This window comes from Myxine glutinosa, chromosome 5 (assembly GCF_964187855.1).
Source record: "Myxine glutinosa chromosome 5, kmMyxGlut1.1, whole genome shotgun sequence".
Taxonomy (NCBI): domain Eukaryota; kingdom Metazoa; phylum Chordata; class Myxini; order Myxiniformes; family Myxinidae; genus Myxine; species Myxine glutinosa.
This window is the reverse complement of record NC_136265.1, coordinates 32,191,359-32,215,973: the sequence shown is the minus strand read 5'-3', so window position 1 is coordinate 32,215,973 and position 24,615 is coordinate 32,191,359. Positions and strand designations below refer to the sequence as shown.

The following is a 24,615-nucleotide window of genomic DNA, read 5'->3' as shown; positions in this document are numbered from 1 at the left end:
TGAAAGTCACCGAGCCCTTCAGTACGGCCCATTATACTGCCAATGTTTGTCCATGGAGATTGCATGGCCGTGTGCTTGATTATATATACCTGTCAGAAATGGGTGTGGCTGAAACAGCCGAATCCACTTATTGTAAGGGGTGTCCGCATACGTTTGGCCATGTAGTGCAGGTGTGAGTGCTGATTCGGATGGATATGAAATAGCTGTGACAGGCCAAATTTTCTCTTATTGACACCATTTCCCTTTTTCCTATTGTAATAGATACGATTAACTTTATGGACAAAGTATTAATATACGCATCTTTCCTATTTCCTTGCAGTTGGAGAAATGCAAACAGGAGGAGTAGGTGAGTTATCTCTTGTTATAATATTTATTTATGTAATGTCACGTTTTATTTTTTTCATTAATAGTTCAGAGAAATTTTATTTTGTGGTTTATGCTTTCGATTCTACATCTACACGTATAACATATACTGAGATATTTATGTCAATTTGGGCCGAGAATGATTCAGAGGGAGTGCAATTTGCCTTTTTGCTGTCTAATCCGGGTTTGATACCTATTGAGATTATAAACCGTCACCCTTGCGGGTGCTATCGTAGGGTGTTGCACGATGAGGGCACCGTCATTCCGAGGGACATGGTCCTGAATGCCCCATTTTCTCGCATTCACCTGCCAATGTTAAATATACCAATGTCTTCCACAAGAGTAGATCGTTGTGTGCAAATACCTTGGCCAGATTTCCGATTCATTCCTTAACCGATGACACCCTGCGACAGTGTGGCGAGATGTGTGCAGTGTTAATTCTCCACCACAGACCGTTGACCTTAAATGTGACATGATGCTGATGTCATGCATGTAAAGGATGCCAACACATCACCTCTAAACCTCTGTTAATAACAACTTGTTTTCCCTTACCCTCTCCTTTATGTTTCTGCTGCCCACAGAATACAAGGTACAACAAGGTAAGCGACACCTGTTTCCTTTTTCCAAAATGAAATGGAAACTTTTCATTGCATTGAACATTATATTTAAATAATATTAATTTTAATGATGTCCTTATTGGAGCCAAGCAATGTCCTCCACTCATTCACTTATTGGAGCCAAGCCTTGTCCTGTACTCATTCCCTTATTGGAGCCTGGCTATGTCATAGACTCATTCCCTTGTTGGAGCCTGGCTATGTCATAGACTCATTCCCATATTGGAGCCTGGCTGTGTCATAGACTCATTCCCATATTGGAGCCTGGCTATGTCATAGACTCATTCCCATATTGGAGCCTGGCTGTGTCATAGACTCATTCCCATATTGGAGCCTGGCTATGTCATAGACTCATTCACTTATTGGAGCCAAGTCATGTCCTCCACTCATTCACTTATTGGAGCCTGGCTATGTCATCCCTTATTGGAGCCTGGCTATGTCATAGACTCATTGCCATATTGGAGCCTGGCTATGTGATAGACTCATTGCCATATTGGAGCCTGGCTATGTCATAGACTCATTCCCATATTGGAGCCTGGCTATGTCATAGACTCATTCCCATATTGGAGCCTGGCTATGTCATAGACTCATTCCCTTGTTGGAGCCTGGCTATGTCATAGACTCATTCCCATATTGGAGCCTGGCTATGTCATAGACTCATTCCCATATTGGAGCCTGGCTATGTCATAGACTCATTCCCATATTGGAGCCTGGCTATGTCATAGACTCATTCCCATATTGGAGCCTGGCTGTGTCATAGACTCATTCCCATATTGGAGCCTGGCTGTGTCATAGACTCATTCCCATATTGGAGCCTGGCTATGTCATAGACTCATTCCCATATTGGAGCCTGGCTGTCATAGACTCATTCCCATATTGGAGCCAGGCTATGTCATAGACTCATTCACTTATTGGAGCCAAGTCATGTCCTCCACTCATTCCGTTATTGGAGCCTGGCTATGTCATCCCATATTGGAGCCTGGCTGTGTCATAGACTCATTCCCATATTGGAGCCTGGCTATGTCATAGACTCATTCCCATATTGGAGCCTGGCTATGTCATAGACTCATTCCCTTATTGGAGCCTGGCTATGTCATAGACTCATTCCCATATTGGAGCCTGGCTATGTCATAGACTCATTCCCATATTGGAGCCTGGCTGTGTCATAGACTCATTCCCATATTGGAGCCTGGCTATGTCATAGACTCATTCCCATATTGGAGCCTGGCTGTGTCATAGACTCATTCCCATATTGGAGCCTGGCTGTGTCATAGACTCATTCCCATATTGGAGCCTGGCTATGTCATAGACTCATTCCCATATTGGAGCCTGGCTATGTCATAGACTCATTCCCATATTGGAGCCTGGCTGTGTCATAGACTCATTCCCATATTGGAGCCTGGCTGTGTCATAGACTCATTCCCATATTGGAGCCTGGCTATGTCATAGACTCATTCCCATATTGGAGCCTGGCTATGTCATAGACGCATTCCCATATTGGAGCCTGGCTATGTCATAGACTCATTCCCTTATTGGAGCCTGGCTGTGTCATAGACTCATTCCCTTATTGGAGCCTGGCTATGTCATAGACTCATTCCCTTATTGGAGCCTGGCTGTGTCATAGACTCATTCCCATATTGGAGCCTGGCTATGTCATAGACTCATTCCCATATTGGAGCCTGGCTGTCATAGACTCATTCCCTTATTGGAGCCTGGCTGTGTCATAGACTCATTCCCATATTGGAGCCTGGCTGTCATAGACTCATTCCCATATTGGAGCCTGGCTGTGTCATAGACTCATTCCCATATTGGAGCCTGGCTATGTCATAGACTCATTCCCATATTGGAGCCTGGCTATGTCATAGACTCATTCCCATATTGGAGCCTGGCTATGTCATAGACTCATTCCCTTATTGGAGTCTGGCTGTGTCATAGACTCATTCCCATATTGGAGCCTGGCTGTCATAGACTCATTCCCATATTGGAGTCTGGCTGTGTCATAGACTCATTCCCATATTGGAGTCTGGCTGTGTCATAGACTCATTCCCTTATTGGAGTCTGGCTGTGTCATAGACTCATTCCCATATTGGAGCCTGGCTGTCATAGACTCATTCCCATATTGGAGTCTGGCTGTGTCATAGACTCATTCCCATATTGGAGTCTGGCTGTGTCATAGACTCATTCCCATATTGGAGTCTGGCTGTGTCATAGACTCATTCCCATATTGGAGCCTGGCTGTCATAGACTCATTCCCTTATTGGAGTCTGGCTGTGTCATAGACTCATTCCCATATTGGAGTCTGGCTGTGTCATAGACTCATTCCCATATTGGAGCCTGGCTATGTCATAGACTCATTCCCATATTGGAGCCTGGCTGTGTCATAGACTCATTCCCATATTGGAGTCTGGCTGTGTCATAGACTCATTCCCATATTGGAGCCTGGCTGTCATAGACTCATTCCCATATTGGAGCCTGGCTGTGTCATAGACTCATTCCCATATTGGAGCCTGGCTATGTCATAGACTCATTCCCTTATTGGAGCCTGGCTATGTCATAGACTCATTCCCATATTGGAGCCTGGCTGTCATAGACTCATTCCCTTATTGGAGTCTGGCTGTGTCATAGACTCATTCCCATATTGGAGCCTGGCTGTGTCATAGACTCATTCCCTTATTGGAGCCTGGCTGTGTCATACACTCATTCCCTTATTGGAGCCTGGCTGTGTCATACACTCATTCCCTTATTGGAGCCTGGCTATGTCATAGACTCATTCCCTTATTGGAGCCTGGCTGTGTCATAGACTCATTCCCTTATTGGAGCCTGGCTGTGTCATAGACTCATTCCCTTATTGGAGCCTGGCTATGTCATAGACTCATTCCCATATTGGAGCCTCGCTATGTCATAGACTCATTCCCATATTGGAGCCTGGCTGTGTCATAGACTCATTCCCATATTGGAGCCTGGCTGTGTCATAGACTCATTCCCTTATTGGAGCCTGGCTATGTCATAGACTCATTCCCTTATTGGAGCCTGGCTGTGTCATAGACTCATTCCCATATTGGAGCCTGGCTGTGTCATAGACTCATTCCCTTATTGGAGCCTGGCTGTGTCATAGACTCATTCCCTTATTGGAGCCTGGCTATGTCATAGACTCATTCCCTTATTGGAGCCTGGCTGTGTCATAGACTCATTCCCATATTGGAGCCTGGCTGTGTCATAGACTCATTCCCTTATTGGAGCCTGGCTGTGTCATAGACTCATTCCCTTATTGGAGCCTGGCTATGTCATAGACTCATTCCCTTATTGGAGCCTGGCTATGTCATAGACTCATTCCCTTATTGGAGCCTGGCTATGTCATAGACTCATTCCCATATTGGAGCCTGGCTATGTCATAGACTCATTCCCATATTGGAGCCTGGCTATGTCATAGACTCATTCCCATATTGGAGCCTGGCTGTGTCATAGACTCATTTACTTGTAATGTTAGATTGGGTATTTTATCCGTTGTCTTACTCACTATGTCCGTTTATCCTTTTCTCTTGTCCAGGTGCACCTCAAATGATTGGTAGGTTTTATCAACTTGTACTCTTACATTTTTATGTTTTCCACAACACCAAACAAATTACAAAATGTTTCCAAGAGAGGGAAATGTTAGATAACGATTCCATCATTAAGTTATTTGTTTTCCAATAACTGAACTTTTCAACAATGGCCCGAACTTTTCAACAATGGCCCGAACTTTTCAACAATGGCCCGAACTTTTCAACAATGGCCCGAACTTTTCAACAATGGCCCGAACTTTTCAACAATGGCCCGAACTTTTCAACAATGGCCCGAACTTTTCAACAATGGCCCGAACTTTTCAACAATGGCCCGAACTTTTCAACAATGGCCCGAACTTTTCAACAATGGCCCGAACTTTTCAACAATGGCCCGAACTTTTCAACAATGGCCCGAACTTTTCAACAATGGCCCGAACTTTTCAACTCCGACTTCTGACCTTTCAATGCTGGCCATAGATTTTCTCCCAAACTTGACACCACCATATAAACGTTTACTTAACAACTTCCGCAACGTCCATGTTATGTTTAATAATATGATGTCAGGCTATAAAACCAGTAATAACTTCATTGATCACATCTCACTTTGAAGACATGGGAACCGTTGTTGGTGAGTGCAATAGTCTTGCTCCACGCAATTATGCGCCTATTACAAAACTGTGTGTGTGTGTGTGTGTGTGTGTGTGTGTGTGTGTGTGTGTGTGTGTGTGTGTGTGTGTGTGTGTGTGTGTGTGTGTGTGTACGAGTACGAGGTACATTCTTATTTGCTCCATTACTCAGTCAGTTTCTTCAGGTTGAGATGTTGAGATGGTTTGGTCATGTTGAGTCAGGTTGAGTCAGGTTTGAGAGTTTCTTCAGGTTGAGTCAGGTTGAGATGGTTTGGTCATGTGTTGAGGAAGGATGAAAGTGACTGGTTGAGAAGAGTGGTGGAAATGAATGTAGAAGGAAGTAGAGGACGGGGAAGACCGAGAAAGACTTGGCTAAAGATGGTGGAAGAAGAAATGCGGGCAAGGGGGTTAACAAGGAGAGATGCAGAAAATAGGGCAAAATGGAGAAGATTGTCATGGGGACCGCAAGGCTAACCCCCGCTCTAGCAGGGAACATGGCCTTAAAATGCATGTTGTTGTTGTGTGTACTCAGTCAGTTTCTTCAGATATTGCCAGCAGTGGCCTTGTGGACTCTAACTATCCCAATGTATCTTCTGAAAACATTTTGAGAATCTCTGCCGGTACCATGGCCATAATCACTGCTTGGGGTTAGTCATATATGTAGCACTATGGGGGTACCTGCAACGATAGGTGTGAGTGCTGATTAGGATGGATGTGAAATTGCTGCGACTGGCCAAATTTTCTATTATCGACACCATTTCCTTTTTTCCCATTATAATAGATATGATTAACTTTATGGACAAAGTATTAACATGCACATCTTCCCTCTTTCCTCGCAGGTGGAGAAATGCAAACAGGAGGAGTTGGTGAGTTGTCTCGTATTTATTTATTCTTTAATATCACATTTTATTTTTTCATTAACAGTTCAGATAAATTTTATTTTTGTGGTTTATGCTTTCGATTCTAGATGTATATTAACATATACTCAGATATACAATGTCTTCAGAAAGTATTCACACCCCTTGACTATTTCACATTTTCTTGTGTTACTGAATTTAAAATGGATTAATTTGAGATTTTTGGGCACTGATCTACGCATAATACGCGTAATGTCAAAGTGGAATTAATTTTTTTCAGAAAGTTTTACAAATGAATGAAAAATGAAAAGCTTAAATGTCTCGAGTCAACAAGTATTTAACCCCTTTGCTATAACACTCCAAATTGAGTTCAGGTACATCCAATTTCCTTTGATTATCCCTGAGATGTCTCCACAACTTGATTGGAGTTCACCTGTGGCCAATTAAATGGATTGGACATGATTTAGAATGATAAGGTCCCACATTTGACAGTGCATGTCAGAGCAGAAACTCCATCATGAAGTCCAAGGAACTCTCCGTAGAACTCTCCGATATAGCCTGGTGTTGGCTTAGCGGTTAGGGTGCCGGCTTGGGATCCTAGGATCCTGGGTTCGAATCCTGGTCGATCGCTGAATTAACGCCAGGGGGCTTGACTCAGCCTGTCATCCTTCCGAGGTCGGCAAATTGAGTACCAGCTTGCTGGGATGAATGATCCCGGTGTGCACCCCGATTTAGAATAGGTACACCGTATCCCTGCGCATCGTAAGAGGCGACCAAGTGTTGGCGTCAGGAAGGGCATCCGGCCATAAAAACATTGCCTCAAACACGGAACCATGATTGTCATGGGGCCCGCAAGGCTAACCCCCGCTCTAGCGGGGAAAATGGCCTTAAAACGATCATTCATTCATTCATATACAGTTGACAGTGCATGTCAGAGCAGAAACTCTACCATGTAGTCCAAGGAACTCTCCGTAGAACTCCGACATAGAATTGTGAGGAGGCATAGATCAGGGGAAGGGTATAAAACAATTTCTAGTGTGGAAAGTTCCCAAGATCACAGTGAGCTCCATCATTAGGAAATGGAAAGAATATGGAACTACCCAGACTCTTCCTAGAGCTGGCCGTCCGGACAAACTGAACAACCAGGCATGAAAGACCTTGGTCAGGGAGGTGACCAGGAAACCAATGACCACTCTGACAGAACTACAGGGTCCCTTGGCTGAGATGGGAGAACCTTCTGAAAGGACAACAGTCTCTGCAGCACTTCACAAATCCAGGCTATATGGGAGAGTAGCCAGACGGGAGCCACTCTTCAGAAAAAGGTGCATTACAGCATGCCTGGAGTTGCAAAAAGGCTCGTGAAAGACTCCGAGAGCTTAAGGCAAAAGATTATGTGGTCTGATGAGAGGAAAATTTAACTCTTTGGTCTGAATGCAAAGCACTACGTCTGGTGGAAACCAAGCACAGCTCATCACCCATCTAAAACAATCCCTACCGTGCAGCATGGTGGTCCCTATCGTGCAGCATGGTAGCATCATGCTATGGGGATGCTTTTCAGCGGCAGGGACTGGGAGACTTGTAAGGACAGAGGGAACAATGAATGGGCCAAATACAGGCAAATCCTTGAGAAGAGCCTACTTCAGTAAAGACTTTCTACTACTTTCCAACAGGACAATGACCCGAAGCATACAGCAAAAGGCAACACTGGAATGGCTTCAGAACAAGAATGTGAAAGTCCTTGAGTGGCTCAGCCAAAGCCCAGACTTGAATCACATTGAGAATCTGGAGACTTGAAGATTATTTTTCACAAACGCTTCCCATCCAACTTGACAGAGCTTGAGCAAATCTGCAAAGAAGAATGGGAGAAACTCCTCAAATCCAGATGTGCAAAGGTGATACAAACATTCCCAAAAAGACTCAAAGCTGTAATTGCTGCTACAGGCACTTCTAGGAATTATTGACTCAGGGGGCTGAATACTTATTTAAATTAGATATTTCTGCATTACATTTTTTAATTATCCTGAAACATTTCTAAAGAAAAATAATTCCACTTTGGCAGTATGAGGTATTATGTGTAGATCCGTCAAAAAAATCTCAATTGAATCCATTTTTAATTCAGGTTTTAACACAACAAAATGTGAAAAATGTCAAGGGGTGTGAACACTTTCTGAAGGCACTCTTTGCCATTTTGGGCCAAGAATGATTCAGAGGGAGTGCAATTTGCCTTTTTGCTGTCTAATCTGGGTTTGATTCCTATTGAGATTATAAACCGTCACCCTGGCGGGTGCTATCGTCAGGGTGTGGCACAATGAGGGCACCGTTACTCCGAGGAACATGATGTGAATGCCCCATTTTCTCGCATTCACCTGTCAATGTTAAATATCCCAGTGTCTTCCACAAGAGTAGCTCATTGGTGCAAATACCTTGGCCAGATTTCCTATTAATACCCTAACCGATGACACCCTGCGAAAGTGTGGCGAGACGTGTGCAGTGTTAATTCTCCGCCACAGACTGTTGACCTTAAATGTGACATGATGCTGATGTCATGCACGTAAATGATACCAACACATCACCTCTAAACTCGTGGTTAATCAACTTATTTGTGGTTAACGTATTTAAATTGAAACTTGGCATCCTCTGTTTTATCTTGATTTTTAAACCTGTTAATAACAATTTGTTTTCCCTTACCCTCTCCTTTCTGTTTCTCCTGCCCACAGAATACAAGACACAACAAGGTAAGCGACACCTGTTTCCTTTTTCCAAAATGAAATGGAAACTTTTCATTGCATTGAACATTATATTTAAATAATATTAATTTTAATGATGTCCTGATTGGAACCAAGCAATGTCCTCCACTCATTCACTTATTGGAGCCAAGCCTTGTCCTGTACTCATTCCCTTATTGGAGCCTGGCTATGTCATAGACTCATTCCCTTATTGGAGCCAAGCCTTGTCCTGTACTCATTCCCTTATTGGAGCCTGGCTATGTCATAGACTCATTCCCTTATTGGAGCCTGGCTATGTCATAGACTCATTCCCTTATTGGAGCCTGGCTATGTCATAGACTCATTCCCTTATTGGAGCCTGGCTATGTCATAGACTCATTCCCTTATTGGAGCCTGGCTATGTCATAGACTCATTCCCTTATTGGAGCCTGGCTATGTCATAGACTCATTCCCTTATTGGAGCCTGGCTGTGTCATAGACTCATTCCCTTATTGGAGCCTGGCTATGTCATAGACTCATTCCCTTATTGGAGCCTGGCTATGTCATAGACTCATTCCCTTATTGGAGCCTGGCTATGTCATAGACTCATTCCCTTATTGGAGCCTGGCTATGTCATAGACTCATTCCCTTATTGGAGCCTGGGTGTGTCATAGACTCATTCCCTTATTGGAACCAAGCAATGTCCTGCACTCATTCCCATATTGGAGCCAAGCCACGTCCTGCACTCATTCCCATATTGGAGCCAAGCCACGTCCTGTACTCATTCCCATATTGGAGCCAAGCCACATCCTGCACTCATTCCCATATTGGAGCCAAGCCACGTCCTGTACTCATTCCCATATTGGAGCCAAGCCTTGTCCTGTACTCATTCCCATATTGGAGCCAAGCCACATCCTGCACTCATTCCCATATTGGAGCCAAGCCACATCCTGCACTCATTCCCATATTGGAGCCAAGCCACATCCTGCACTCATTCCCATATTGGAGCCAAGCCACGTCCTGCACTCATTCCCATATTGGAGCCAAGCCACATCCTGCACTCATTCCCATATTGGAGCCAAGCCACATCCTGCACTCATTCCCATGTTGGAGCCAAGCCACATCCTGCACTCATTCCCATATTGGAGCCAAGCCACATCCTGCACTCATTCCCATATTGGAGCCAAGCCACGTCCTGTACTCATTCCCTTCTTGGAGCCAAGCCACGTCCTGTACTCATTCCCATATTGGAGCCAAGCCTAGTCGTGTACTCATTCCCTTCTTGGAGCCAAGCCACGTCCTGTACTCATTCCCATATTGGAGCCAAGCCACGTCCTGTACTCATTCCCTTCTTGGAGCCAAGCCACGTCCTGTACTCATTCCCATATTGGAGCCAAGCCTTGTCCTGTACTCATTCCCTTCTTGGAGCCAAGCCACGTCCTGTACTCATTCCCATATTGGAGCCAAGACACATCCTGCACTCATTCCCATATTGGAGCCAAGCCTTGTCGTGTACTCATTCCCATATTGGAGCCAAGCCACGTCCTGTACTCATTCCCATATTGGAGCCAAGCCTAGTCGTGTACTCATTCCCTTCTTGGAGCCAAGCCACGTCCTGTACTCATTCCCATATTGGAGCCAAGCCACGTCCTGTACTCATTCCCTTCTTGGAGCCAAGCCACGTCCTGTACTCATTCCCATATTGGAGCCAAGCCTTGTCCTGTACTCATTCCCTTCTTGGAGCCAAGCCACGTCCTGTACTCATTCCCATATTGGAGCCAAGCCACGTCCTGTACTCATTCCCTTCTTGGAGCGAATCCATGTCCTATACCTCATTCCCTTATTGGAGCGAATCCATGTCCTATACCTCATTCCCTTCTTGGAGCGAATCCATGTCCTATACCTCATTACCTTATTGGAGGCAATCCATGTCCTATACCTCATTCCCTTCTTGGAGCCAAGCCACGTCCTGTACTCATTCCCATATTGGAGCCAATCCATGTCCTATACCTCATTACCTTATTGGAGCCAAGCCACGTCCTGTACTCATTCCCATATTGGAGCCAATCCATGTCCTATACCTCATTCCCTTCTTGGAGCGAATCCATGTCCTATACCTCATTACCTTATTGGAGCCAATCCATGTCCTGTACTCATTCCCTTCTTGGAGCCAAGCCACGTCCTGTACTCATTCCCATATTGGAGCGAAGCCACGTCCTGTACTCATTCCCTTCTTGGAGCCAAGCCACGTCCTGTACTCATTCCCATATTGGAGCCAAGCCACATCCTGTACTCCATCCCTTCTTGGAGCCAATCCATGTCCTATACCTCATTACCTTCTTGGAGCCAATCCATGTCCAATACCTCATTCCCTTCTTGGAGCGAATCCATGTCGTATACCTCATTACCTTATTGGAGCCAATCCATGGCCTATACCTCATTCTCTTCTTGGAGCCAATCCATGTCCTATACCTCATTACCTTATTGGAGCCAATCCACGTCCTGTACTCATTCCCATATTGGAGCCAAGCCACATCCTGTACTCCATCCCTTCTTGGAGCCAATCCATGTCCTATACCTCATTCCCTTCTTGGAGCCAATCCATGTCCAATACCTCATTCCCTTCTTGGAGCCAATCCATGTCCTATACCTCATTACCTTATTGGAGCCAATCCACGTCCTGTACTCATTCCCATATTGGAGCCAAGCCACATCCTGTACTCCATCCCTTCTTGGAGCCAATCCATGTCCTATACCTCATTCCCTTCTTGGAGCCAATCGATGTCCTATACCTCATTCCCTTATTGGAGCCAATCCATGTCCTATACCTCATTCCCTTATTGGAGCCAATCCATGGCCTATACCTCATTCTCTTATTGGAGCCAAGCCACGTCCTGTACCTCATTCCCTTCTTGGAGCGAATCCATGTCCTATACCTCATTCCCTTATTGGAGCCAATCCATGTCCTATACCTCATTACCTTATTGGAGCCAATCCATGTCCTATACCTCATTCCCTTATTGGAGCCAATCCATGGCCTATACCTCATTCCCTTATTGGAGCCAATCCATGTCCTATACCTCATTCCCTTATTGGAGCCAATCCATGGCCTATACCTCATTCCCTTATTGGAGCCAATCGATGTCCTATACCTCATTCCCTTATTGGAGCCAATCCATGTCCTATACCTCATTCCCTTATTGGAGCCAATCCATGGCCTATACCTCATTCCCTTATTGGAGCCAAGCCACGTCCTATACCTCATTCCCTTATTGGAGCCAATCCATGTCCTATACCTCATTCCCTTATTGGAGCCAATCCATGTCCTATACCTCATTCCCTTATTGGAGCCAAGCCACGTCCTGTACCTCATTCCCTTCTTGGAGCGAATCCATGTCCTATACCTCATTCCCTTATTGGAGCCAATCCATGTCCTATACCTCATTCCCTTGTTGGAGCCAATCCATGTCCTATACCTCATTCCCTTATTGGAGCCAATCCATGTCCTATACCTCATTCCCTTGTTGGAGCCAATCCATGTCCTATACCTCATTCCCTTCTTGGAGCGAATCCATGTCCTATACCTCATTCCCTTATTGGAGCCAATCCATGTCCTATACCTCATTACCTTATTGGAGCCAATCCATGTCCTATACCTCATTCCCTTATTGGAGCCAATCCACGTCCTTTACCTCATTCCCTTCTTGGAGCCAATCCATGTCCTATACCTCATTCCCTTCTTGGAGCCAATCCATGGCCTATACCTCATTCCCTTCTTGGAGCCAATCCATGTCCTATACCTCATTCCCTTCTTGGAGCCAATCCATGTCCTATACCTCATTACCTTATTGGAGCCAATCCATGTCCTATACCTCATTCCCTTCTTGGAGCCAATCCATGTCATGAACACATTTACTTGTAATATTTGATTGTGTATTTTATCCGTTGTCTCACTATGTCCGTTTATCCTTTTCTCTTGTGCAGGTGCACCTCAAATGATTGGTAGGTTTATTATTTTTTATTCTTACTTTGTTTTATTTTCCACAATACAAATCGGGCAAAATGGAGAAGATTGTCATGGGGACCGCAAGGCTAACCCCCGCTCTAGCAGGGAAAATGGCCTTAAAATGCCTGTTGTTGTTACCTTCGCAAAAGCGGAAGGTTATGTTTTGATCGCTGTGTATTTATTTGTATGTCTGTGTGTGTGTGTGTATGTATGTTATTCGCATAACTCAAAAAGTATTCAACCGAATTGCATGAAATTTGGTGGGATGATTGGTTATTATACGGGACACATTTGATTAGATTTTGGGAGCAATCGGGTCAAAGGTCAAGGTCAAGGTCACGAAAAGGTCAAAATCGTATTTTTGTTGTTCTGTTCCCTACACTCCCATGCCAAGTACAGAACAGTAGCTGCGGCGAAGGTATGCGCTCTACCGAGTGCCCGTTCTAGTTGTTGTTGTTGTTGTTTTATTTTCCACAACACCAAACAAATTTCACATTTTTTTTACAAAAGAGGGAAATGTCAGATAACGATTCCATCATTAAGTTTTTTGTTTTGCAATAACTGAAGTTTCAACAATGGCCCGAACCTGTCAATCCCGTCTTGTCGCTTTTCAACGCCGGCCCTAGATATTTCCCTAACTTGATTTACCCCATAAACGTTTACTGAACAACTTGTACGGTGTATGTAGGGTGTGGGTTGACAGGATGTCCTGGAGGTACGCACACCCACCTCCAAAGAGTACCATCCTGGGTTGAAATCTCGACACAGTTATAACCTGTCGTCTCGGTATCGAACAGGCGTGCCGATTCGTCAATGTGTGGGCCGTCCCTCGGATGGACGTTAAACAGGCGTCCCCTCGGCCGGGATTTGGTGGTGGGCGTTAATGATCCCTCGGTGTCCTTTGCGAAGAGTACGCGTGCTGTCGCCGGCACCATGAACAAATTACAAATGCCTGCCCTATCCAGCAGAGGGCGCAGCCAATGTTGCCAACCCACAAGGAAACAGTGTCCATGTTGTGTCTAATTATGTGATGTCAGCTAATAAAATCAGTAATAATTTAATTTATCACTTTTTCTTTTACAGACATGGGGACCATTGATGGTGAGCACAATAGTCTTGTTCCACACAAGTGTGTGTGTGTGTGTGTGTGTGTGTGTGTGTGTGTGTGTGTGTGTGTGTGTGTGTGTGTGTGTGTGTGTGTGTGTGTGTGTGTGTGTGTGTGTGACAGTATGAGGTACATTCTTATTTGCCCCATCATTGTCAGTTTCTTCATACGTCATAGAATTGTCATTGCAATACGCGCCAGTACGAAGGCCTAATTCACTGCTTTGGGAAGGTGCGAGTGCTGGCTTTGGATATCAAACGGCTGTGATGGGCCAAATGGCCTCTTATGGAACACGATAAACTCCACAGATAAAGTATGATCATGCACATCTTCCCTCTTTCTTTGCAGTTGGAAAAATGCAAGCAGGAGGAGGAGGTGAGTTACTTCTCGTTGTGTATTTATTCCTTTATTATGCCATTCAGAGGGAGTGCTCGTTACCTTTCAGCTGTCTAGCCTGGGTTTCATTCATAATGACATTATCAACCGTCACCCTGGTGCTGCCCAGTCGGGGTGTTGCATCATGAGGTGCCGTCATGAACGAGCGACGTTATGCTGGAGGCCCCGGTCGGTGTCTTTCACAAGAGTAGATGATTGTGTGCCAATACCCAGGCCACAGAGAAACTCCAACCCTAACCTGCAGCCTCTCTTTGGTTAATTCTCAGCTACAGATACGGTTACGACTTATCGTAGTTGGCCTGCTGCTCCTTGAAGGATTTTGGGTGTCCAAGTTAAAATATGCAATTTCTGGTGAAAACACCATTAATAGTAACAGATTGTTTTTATTTTGATATGAAGGACCATTCTCCATTATCAATTTTATTTTCTCTTTTTTTTTCCCCTCTTGCACATGTAAGACGCATGATTGGTGATCAGCTTTCAATTTTATTTTCACTTTTTTCCATTGCACATGTAAGACGCATGATTGGTGATCAGCTTTCAATTTTATTTTCTCTTTTTCTTTTCCCCTTGCACATGTAAGACGCATGATTGGTGATCAGCTTTCAATTTTATTTTCTCTTTTTTTTCCCCCTTGCACATGTAAGACGCATGATTGGTGATCAGCTTTCAATTTTATTTTCTCTTTTTTTCCCCCCCTTGCACATGTAAGACGCATGATTGGTGATCAGCTTTCAATTTTATTTTATCTTTTTTCCCCCCCTTGCATATGTAAAGCCCCTGTCACACCTTGACGATTTAGCCAGCGTATGCCGACGTATCAAAATTGAGTGCTGGTGTGAGTCATACGCTGGCATACGTCGACAAATTTTGTGCATGCACAAAATTTGTCGACGAGCTCGGCGTACTACGACGTATGCCAGCGTGCTTCAGCATGCTCTTAACGTAGCCAAATTTTTCATACGTCGGCATACGCTGGCTAAAACGTCAAGGTGTGACAGCGGCTTAAGACGCATGATTGGTGATCAGCTTTAAATTTTATTTTCTCTTTTTTTTCCCCCTTGCACATGTAAGAGGCATGATTGGTGATCAGCTTTCAATTTTTTTTTTTCTCTTTTTTTCCCCCCCTTGCACATGTAAGACGCATGATTGGTGATCAGCTTTCAATTTTATTTTCTCTTTTTTTCCCCCCCTTGCACATGTAAGACGCATGATTGGTGATCAGCTTTCAATTTTATTTTCTCTTTTTTTTCCCCCTTGCACATGTAAGACGCATGATTGGTGATCAGCTTTCAATTTTATTTTATCTTTTTTCCCCCCCTTGCATATGTAAAGCGCCTGTCACACCTTGACGATTTAGCCAGCGTATGCCGACGTATCAAAATTGAGTGCTGGTGTGAGTCATACGCTGGCATACGTCGACAAATTTTGTGCATGCACAAAATTTGTCGACGAGCTCGGCGTACTACGACGTATGCCAGCGTGCTTCAGCATGCTCTTAACGTAGCCAAATTTTTCATACGTCGGCATACGCTGGCTAAAACGTCAAGGTGTGACAGCGGCTTAAGACGCATGATTGGTGATCAGCTTTAAATTTTATTTTCTCTTTTTTTTCCCCCTTGCACATGTAAGAGGCATGATTGGTGATCAGCTTTCAATTTTTTTTTTTCTCTTTTTTTCCCCCCCTTGCACATGTAAGACGCATGATTGGTGATCAGCTTTCAATTTTATTTTTCTCTTTTTTTCCCCCTTGCACATGAAAGATGCATGATTGGTGATCAGCTTTCAATTTTATTTTCTCTTTTTTTTCCCCCTTGCACATGTAAGAGGCATGATTGGTGATCAGCTTTCAATTTTTTTTTTTCTCTTTTTTTTCCCCCCTTGCACATGTAAGACGCATGATTGGTGATCAGCTTTCAATTTTATTTTTCTCTTTTTTTCCCCCTTGCACATGAAAGATGCATGATTGGTGATCAGCTTTCAATTTTTTTTTTTCTCTTTTTTTCCCCCCCTTGCACATGTAAGACGCATGATTGGTGATCAGCTTTCAATTTTATTTACTCGGTATAAGACTGGGAGGAAGGTACCCGGTGCTGTCTGGCTGGGTGAGCTTTTCCCAGCAGGTAATTCCTGGATATGTTGGACATTGAAAAGCTATGGAGCTTTTGGGATCATGGTGGTTACTTTTTGCCTGCAGGCCAACAGCAACACTGCCTGATCCCACATCCCAATATACACTTCATAGTGGCCTTTGGTGGCCTCAATACGGTCTTGGAGGCCAATGTGTGGTAGCTTTCAAGCTTAAATACACTCAAAATTTGGGGCCTCTAGGTGCTGCAGTTCACCCATGAAAAAACAAACTCACAAACGCATGAAATTATTTACAAAATACGTACTTTTGATGTCTTTTTGTCCTTCTAAACTGTGACTCTCGTATATAGTATACCAATGATGCCTATTCTGTAAAACGAAGAACTTCTCCCCCTATATGATTGCAAGTTTCAAACACTAATCCCCACTTCTGTTTTGTTCTCTGCAGACATGGGAACCATGAATTGTAAGTACAAATGATTATACAATATACATGATAAACCTCCTCGATCGATGTCTTTAGGCACCCTTTGTCCATGTTCCCGTGGTATGTTAGGATATAGGTCCGCTTTCTAAAATTTGTGAGTAGCCTTTTAGAGGTAAGAAGTATAAATTTGCTTGTTGGGAATTTGCTTGAGATTATTTTGGTATGCTGCCACAATGTCTGCCAATGTATCCATTGGTAGACAAGATGGCTGCATCTTCAAATCACATCCTTCTGGCAGATGTGTCCCAGAATATGATTCATCCAAGTCTTGAATCTTCCTCTGAGACTGTGGCACATAGGAAACACCAGGAAGATCAGATATGCCCATTGGGTTCGTATGCCTCACTCTTTCCAGGCCAACGGAGTTGAGGTTGGATGGCAAACATCGATATCAGTATGGACATCCATAATAGGTTAAAGATATGAATTGGGTTTAGAAACTAGGTACTCCAGATGCTGCATAAATCAAGCACCCTGAAGATACTTAAATTTTCCACCTTGATGTCACCTGCTCCATAAAACGAGTAAGGGGTAGTCCTTGGAGATCTATTTCTGCATCCAGACAAGATGGCGCAATCAGCCCGAAAGAGGGGAAACCTCACTCAATATGAGGACACCTACAAAAATTGGTGTCCTAATTAGGTAAAACCATTAACCCATTCCTCTACCTTTTCCTCCTGGATAACTAGAGGGTCATCCTGTTGTTAGTGATCAAACAATATGACTTTGATCATAGCTACATTGACACCTGTCAGATTATAGGTGAGGCAGCTTCCCGGAGAAGCTCCATTTGCCAAACAAGGTCACCAAACTTGGATGACCGAAGCACGCAATCATAGACAAATTCACCGAGAGTTAGTCTTGACATTGTGAGTGAGATGTAAAAGAGTGATCTTTCTTCTTGGGGGCAGGAGGGGTGGGATTTGAATCTCAGTTCAATGTTTGTGGTGAAATTAGCGTGGGAGATGGGGTTTTGCAATCACCTCCGTGTGTGTGTTTCTGTCTGTCTGTCTGTCCAGGCCATAACCTTTTTCTTTTCTTTTTTACCATTTGAGCTTTTGGCATCAAATTTTCAAGAAACCTTTACTCTGCAAATATTGAGAAGATTAATTAATAATGGGCTCAAAATGTCAAAGGGCAAAGTCAGTGAGCAGAAATAGGCCATACTAGCAGGGACCCATGGAACAGAGTTCCACGGAAAACCCTCCTTTTGTTTGGGCAGTGTATAGGCAATTATTATAGTATTAATACGTCATTGCGGTACGATTTATTATCTTCAACGATAAAAGTCCTTCTTGGCCATGGGAGATAACATCGTGGGTTCTGAAATAATACACCCCTTTAATAATGAGCGTTAGTTAGTACAGAATCATTGGCCGACACGTACAGTGTCGTTGGAAGAACCATGACACGTATGCAGACCCATGACGGGTAAACTTTCGATATGATTTTAACAATCGCTTTGTTTGTGTTTTGCACTGAATGAAAAACGAAAAGGTAGAGCATGCAGATTGTGATATATGATAGAATTTTAACCTCCAGTAACTTTGCAGTCACTACGAAGGGATTAGTGTTACGATTAGATTTACTATAATATTAACGTTACATTATCATTATTACAAAAACGATACTACTGTATTAAGAAACCTGGCCTAATTCCTTACTCCCGCGGTTATTAGTACCGTACACCACTTGTCATTGATTTATGAACCATACACCGCTTCAACCCATTAGCTTTGCAGTCACGACTTTGGGATTAAAGTGTTACGGTTATATTTGCTATATTATTATTATTATTATTGTTAATGTTGTTATTATTATTATTACGAAGACGATGCTACTGTATTAAGAAACCTGGGCTAATTTGTCCAAAGCGGCCTGAAGGTAAGGCATGAAGCCTAAGGCCTATATATGTACTGTGTCGTTTTAAGATCCGCAACACCTATGATTTCGATATTTGATGATCATTTTAACAATCGGTTTGTTTGTGTTTCCCACTGAATGAAAAATGTAAAGGTAGAGCATGCAGATTGTGTTATATGACAGGTTCGACCGCTTCAACGTGTTCGGCCTGAACGGCATATAAATGAAAATGGCGGTCGGTGGAGTCAGCCATCGTACGCCGTAATGACATCATAGACGTAATGACGTAGCGTGACGGACGGACACAAAACTACCGCTACTTTAATAAATAGATTATTAGCTCATCTGCTGCTGCGCTGTGTGGGATTGCCAGATTTTTTTATTGCTTTCCTGTTTCTTTATTTACCATCAAGCGTTTTACCATCAATTTACCTATTTACCATCAAGCGTCAGTCTTTGTCTAGGCAAAATAACTTTTTTTTTTACCATTTGAGAATTTGTTATCAAATTTTCAAAAAACTCTGTATTTTTTGAATATAGAGAACACCAATGAAGAAAATGTTCATTTTTTTTGTTGTTGTTCGCTGTTGTTTTCGTCAAGTTTAGTTAGAGTATAAAGCGGGCGCGGACACACTTTGCACTTTGAGATGCTTTCTAGGTTGAGTTTTTGATATTTGCCTTGCCCAAGCTTTGCCGTGATTGGCTTCTTGAATCATCGAGCACCATCTGATTGGCTTGTTTCTTTCATTACAGGGCAGACACTGGATGTGAACAACTTACCTCCTGGTAAGTTCAGGGGCTTTGGTGAGAGTAGCGTTCAGTGGGTAGAAGTGGATGCAGCAGTTCGGTTGCAATAGGAGAAGAGTTTCTAGTTTGTCTGTATGTCTCTCGTCGATGTCGATGGGCCAAACCTCCCACTCTTTGTTGTCTAGCTCTTCCATGAGCCTCAACCTTATCAATGAGAACATTATTACATGCTTAAGATAAAGCATGAATTAGTTATTAGAGTGCCTTCACTTAATGTCTGCTGTGTTTTTGTTTTATCTTTTTGCTCCAGAAATCGCTGCCCAATGAGATGCGAGTGCTCGGCTTAATTTGCAGCGTATTGAGGTAACATCTTATTGAATAATCTCGACGTTTTGCTGACACCTTGTCACGATTCTTTCTTCTTCTTCAACTTTTGATGCTTGCCTCCATAGCAATTCATCCATGACCTCTTTTCTTTCATTCTTTCTTTCACTCGCTCACTCATTTACTCAGTCTTCCTAACTTAGTCGCTTGCACGAACCAGTTGTTTTAAAGACACAGGAAGGCACGTCTTGGCACAAGTTGAATATCGGTTTGTGCTGGAAACATCGGACCTGGACTTTTGTCCACGCAACAAGTTCATTGGTTGGATTTCCTTAACAGTTACCACATTGCCCTCCATATTCAGAAAATAAGCTTGGGGTCATTGCACACAGCTCATTTGGCAGCATGTTGTTTGACAGTGCAGTTTCAGTATTGTTAATACACGATGTGTTTCACGTAAATGAATTGGATTCACCAAACAGTATACAAGTGAATATGTCGTTAAAGGCGGCAAAAAGGGTTGGCGTCAGGAAGGGCATCCGGCCGTAAAACATTGCTTCAAAAAGGGGACCAAAAAAAACAACAACAACCACGGTGCCCGAAAAAGGCCAACCCCCGCTTTGCGGGGAAAAACGGCCTCTAAAGGTGGTTTAAACAGTATACAAGTGAATAATTTTGAGATACAGGAGAAAGGGAAGTTGAAGTTTAAATCAGTTATGGTCTGCCTCCCAAAATGGTCGTTAATACTGTTCCTGCTCGAGAATATATTCTTCTTCTTCTTTTTTCATGCTCAGCACATCTTCTGCACCGTGAAATGGGGTGAATAGGGACACAAACTGAAAAAAAGTTCGGAAACTTTTTTCGCTGAAAATTGATAACCATACTGATTTGTTGATATTTGGGTTGAAAGTGTTCTCTTGCTTTAAAAAAAAGCAACTTATAGTCCCTATGAACCCCATATATGGGTTAAATCGGAATAAATAAGATTTTTATGGCTGTCCCTGTTCACCCCGTTTTACGGGTGAATAGGGACAGTCACTAATACAAAAAAATAATAATCAAGAAATAGGGACAGTTTGGAGAAACTTTTTATCCCATATGTTTTTCATTGGCACCGTGGTTCATATTATGGGTGCATATTATGCCTATCCATCTGAGCTATCAATTTAGCAATAAGTTGGAAACTCAGGATTGTTTCTTGATTATAATTTTTTGTATTAGTGACTGTCCCTATTCACCCGTAAAACGGGGTGAATAGGGACAGCCATAAAAAGCCCATTTAACCCATATATGGGGTTAATAGGGACTATAAGTTGCTTTTTAAAAAAACAAGAGAACACTTCCAACCCAAATATCAACAAATCAGTATGGTTATCAATTTTCAGCGAAAAAAGTTTCCGAAGTTTTTTTCAGTTTGTGTCCCTATTCACCTCGCTGTCCCTATTCACCCCATTTCACGGTAGCATCATATTCTGGTGGTACAGCTCGACCGCTGATGCCGTGCCCCTCCTGTAGGTTATAGCAGGGATTTGTAAATAGTTCAAGATGCCAGTGATAGCTCAGCTACTCTTTGCGAAGGACACCATGGGATCTTTAACAACTAACTATTATTACGGCCCAGCCTAACGTCCATCCGAGGGACGGCACACACATCGATGTCTCACCCTGTCTGAGGACCACCGGGATGGCAGTTTATAGCTGGGTCAGGAATCAGACCCAGGATAGACGGCTTAGCCGGAGGCGAGTGCGCCCACCCATCGGCCATCATGCTGTAGCCCCTTTGAAGAGATTGCACTTTGACAAACTTGTCACGGTCTCACTTCCTGGCATGCGCTTCTTTTTCAATACATATATCTATTTCACTTTTGCATGACTCCATTTGATTTGATTGTAGTTCAGGCCTGTGCATAATTTTATCCCATTATCCTAATTAATACAACCCTGTAATCATTCTCTCCCCTCGGTTCCTTTCATTGCAGACGAGGAAGATGCTTCATTTCCCATTTCCTTTTACCCTCAAATTTCCAATTCCTTCCCCTTGACATGAGAGAGAGGGAGAGAGAGAGAGAGAGAAACAGGAAGCTTTGTGCATCACATGAAAAACGTTTCATCAAAAAATTCAACAATAAGAGGATGTTATAACTTCCGCAACATGGGAATCGACCTGAAGTTGACAGCATTGTTTTGATGAAAGATGAAAATAATTTCCGTGACAATCATGGTGATAGTATTGATATTAATATTATGATAATGAATAGTATATTGTAATATAATCAAAAGGAAGCTGTTCTTTCTCATTTGTCAATTTTCATGGCCTCTCCCAAAGACATTATTGTTATTATTGTAATAAATTGCTTTCTCAGCCAATCAGTGTGCAATGTTTTCGGTGTAGTTGTTGTTTTGCATGCAGCGATCACGTGATCGATGAGTCTTTAAGTCCACAATTATTCCCGCCTCGTGGGGTTGACTAGGCAAAGTTTTTGGCTCAAGTTTTCAGGAACCGGCTGGCCAAGGCCTGACGTTTGACTAGTCGGGGCAGACATTTGTGATTCATTCAGGGTGCCGGCAATAGCTCACCTATTCTTCATGAAGGACACAGTGGGATCTTCAACATCAACCAACTGATTCTGGCAGACGGGATGCCTGGCCTAACGTCCGTCCGAGGGACCGCGCACACATTGATGTCCTGTAGGAGTTGTTTTTTTTGTATACAGAATCGAGGCTCGTGAAAGAGCTAACATTTATCAATTATCACACACAAAAAAAATCAAACAGACAAACAAAATATATAAAAAGAGGGAGCGGTAGACAAGATGGGGAGAGAAGGGGAAGCACACAAACACAACATTTGAGAGCAGGGACATCGGGAGATGTGTGGGAAGGAGAGGGCTTGGGGGGAGGCGGGGGAGGTATAAAACACAAGGACACCAAGGACTTCCAGGAAAGAAGTTGGAATTTCAGAAAAGTGGATTTGGGGTGAAATTAGCAGGGGTAGAAAAGATCAAGGTTTTGGATGGGGGAAGATAAGAGATGGTGGTGAACAGCTGTTTTAAAGACCTGGAGGGAGGAGTGGGATTGAAGGGAGTGAGGGAGTTTGTTCCAGAGGTGGGAGAAAAGAGGAATGAATGAGTGAAGGTGAGCAGAGAGCCTTGATTTTGGCAGTTTAACCATGAGAGGGTTGCAGGCAGATCTTGTGCGACCTGTAGGAATATTTGGGGGACAGAGCCCAGAGAGAGCTGGAGGAGCAAGGCCGGAGAGGAGTCGGTAGAAGACGAAAAGACCACCAACCTGCCTCCGGCGAGTGAGTGAAAGGCCCTCGGAGTTAGCTTCATCACGGGAGATTCCAATGATTCTGAACGCTTTGGTTTCAACAGCGTGAAGACGAGCTCGGTGTGAGGCAGGAGAACCGGCCCAGAGGGGAGAGCAGTATTCCATTGAGCTGCGGATGAAAGCCTTGTATGTGGTGAGGAGCTCAGGTGTGCCTAGGAAGGACTTCGCACGACGGAGGATGCCCAGTCGGCGACTGGCTTTGGAGGCCAGTCTAGGCCATCCTGTGAGAGAGCAGTGAGCACGTGATTCTTGTGTACCATAACTTTTGCATCAACTCACACTGTCCAATGAAACAAGACTGCAGAAATTGTCCTTGTACATGTTCTCTTTGATATGTCTCATTCGTTTGAAGCCACAGGTGTTCAAATTGACAATGACTAACCACTGTGGCAATCATTTTTTCTTAAAATGACCAAAGGTAACTTGATCCACTGGGAATAACGTAAATATCGAGCTTGAGGCCTTCACTTTGTAAGTTGTGCTGCTTGGGTACCCATTTATTTGGCAGATCATTGTCTTCACCACCTCTTTAAATGTCATGATCCCACCTGCGTTATTGCAAGAGCGTGTTCTACCCAGCCAACCAAGAGCTGTCTCGCAGATACTGGTGGATGCTGCAACTGTGTGCTTGCCAATCGAGCGGCTCGATAGTACCTGGTGGGGGGAAAACGCGGAAGTTCAGTTTCTTTAAAGCTTAGAATATATAATTTATATAGCCTAAAAGCCAAAACACACACACATACGCACTGTGGCTGTTGGTTGCATCAATTTCTGGGGGCGTGGCTGTGCCGCTGATGCAATGCCCCCCATTACCAAGACCCTGAGATCTCAGGCCAGCCACCTTAACCGTTAACCCAACGCCAGGCTTACATTCTTATGACCCATTTCTTATGGTGGACATCTAATTCTGGAAGCAACTGTGTTTGAAATGGATAGGGCGTCCATCAAGCGTTTAGCGTGTAAGAAAGAAACACTTGTGATGTGATGATTATACTTACGCTTGATTTTCCAAAACTTCGAGCATTGCATCCAGCAACCGTCCTTCCATGACCTTGGAGAGGCTGATGCTTTGGCCAAGGCCTAAAGCTTCAGCACGACCTATGTTTTCTGGCTGGTCCCCAAAAAGCGGCAAGGCCAGGACAGGGACGCCGTGATACAAAGCCTCCAGGAGGGAGTTCATTCCGCCGTGACTAACCAGCAGGCGGACGTTTTGATGTCCTGTGCGGTGGGAATGAAGGTTGAGTGTACATCCCCATATGTCGCACACTGATGCAAACGTCTCTTTCCATATGTGCAACTCGAGGGAGACACTCCTTTAACTCTCAGGAATTGTCTCCCATCTGAAACCCACCTCCTTTGCATATTTTCCTGAATCATTGGGTTGGAATAATTGGCATATCCACCTGGGAGTTTCTGGGGAGGATTTTAAGATAGTTCATTGTATGAGAATTCCAGGTCAAAATCCTCTATACTCCCTGGGGAGGATTTTAAGATAGTTCATGGTGTTAGAATACCAAGTTCAACAAGCATTCTGACTATTGCGCTACAATACATGTCCC

At 43.7% G+C, this 24,615-nt stretch overlaps 1 long non-coding RNA gene across 1 annotated transcript; it reads left to right on the top strand.

Moving 5' to 3' along the window:
• The first annotated feature begins 304 nt into the window (after window positions 1-304).
• On the top strand, window positions 305-22,093 carry LOC144892238 (uncharacterized). The gene is made up of 9 exons (XR_013623453.1): window positions 305-346; window positions 945-962; window positions 12,692-12,709; window positions 13,797-13,814; window positions 14,167-14,193; window positions 16,754-16,771; window positions 19,409-19,441; window positions 19,713-19,765; window positions 21,706-22,093. It is a non-coding gene; the product is annotated as an uncharacterized LOC144892238 (long non-coding RNA).
• Window positions 22,094-24,615: the final 2,522 nt, after the last annotated feature.